Source organism: Palaemon carinicauda, chromosome 15 (genome assembly GCF_036898095.1).
Source record: "Palaemon carinicauda isolate YSFRI2023 chromosome 15, ASM3689809v2, whole genome shotgun sequence".
NCBI classification, from domain to species: Eukaryota; Metazoa; Arthropoda; class Malacostraca; order Decapoda; family Palaemonidae; genus Palaemon; species Palaemon carinicauda.
In genome coordinates, this window is record NC_090739.1 from 49,084,776 (window position 1) to 49,085,554 (window position 779).

Here is a 779-nt window from a genome sequence, read left to right on the forward strand (position 1 = left end):
TCATTAGTTTTTCATTTTTTTTTTCATTTATTTGATTCTTTTGATTCGAATTTTAAATTGTTTTCTACGTATTACTTGATTAAATATTCTTTTAATTATTTAGATTGCCTTAGATTATTTTTATTACATTCATCACCATTATTATAAATTTATTATTTGTATCCTTTCACAATAGCACTTTTTACTTATTTTCTTTTTTCTTTCTCCGTCTTTCATAACGATTCTCATTTTATACAGTCGTACATATTTCATTATTATAAGCCTAAAGTTTAATTTTAATTCCCTTCTAATTATCTGTTCATATTATTTAATATTTCCCATTTATAAATTTTGTTAATTTTATGAATGCTAATCCTGTCAATCATGCTGATCCTGATGAGAACTTTGTAGATTTTGTGAATGCAGCCGATCTATTTTCCTGTAAATATTATACCATTGATACTTTTAATGATTCTCTCCCTGATCATATGCGGCAATGCCTTTCGCTAATAAGCCTTAACATTAGAAGATTTAAGAAAAATCACGACGAATTTATTGGTTATTTGAAAAATTGCAATCATGAATTTGATATTATAGTGCTAACTGAAACTTGGGCTAAGCAAGAAACACATTGCATGAATTCACTTCCAGGGTATAATGCTTTTCATAATTATCGTGAGGGCCGGAGGGGTGGTGGTGTGAGCATTTTTGTTAAAAATTCACTTTTGTTTAAACCTCTCGATGAGTTAAGCATATCTACAGATAATTTTGAAAGTGCCGGGGCTACAGTTTCTGTTCCC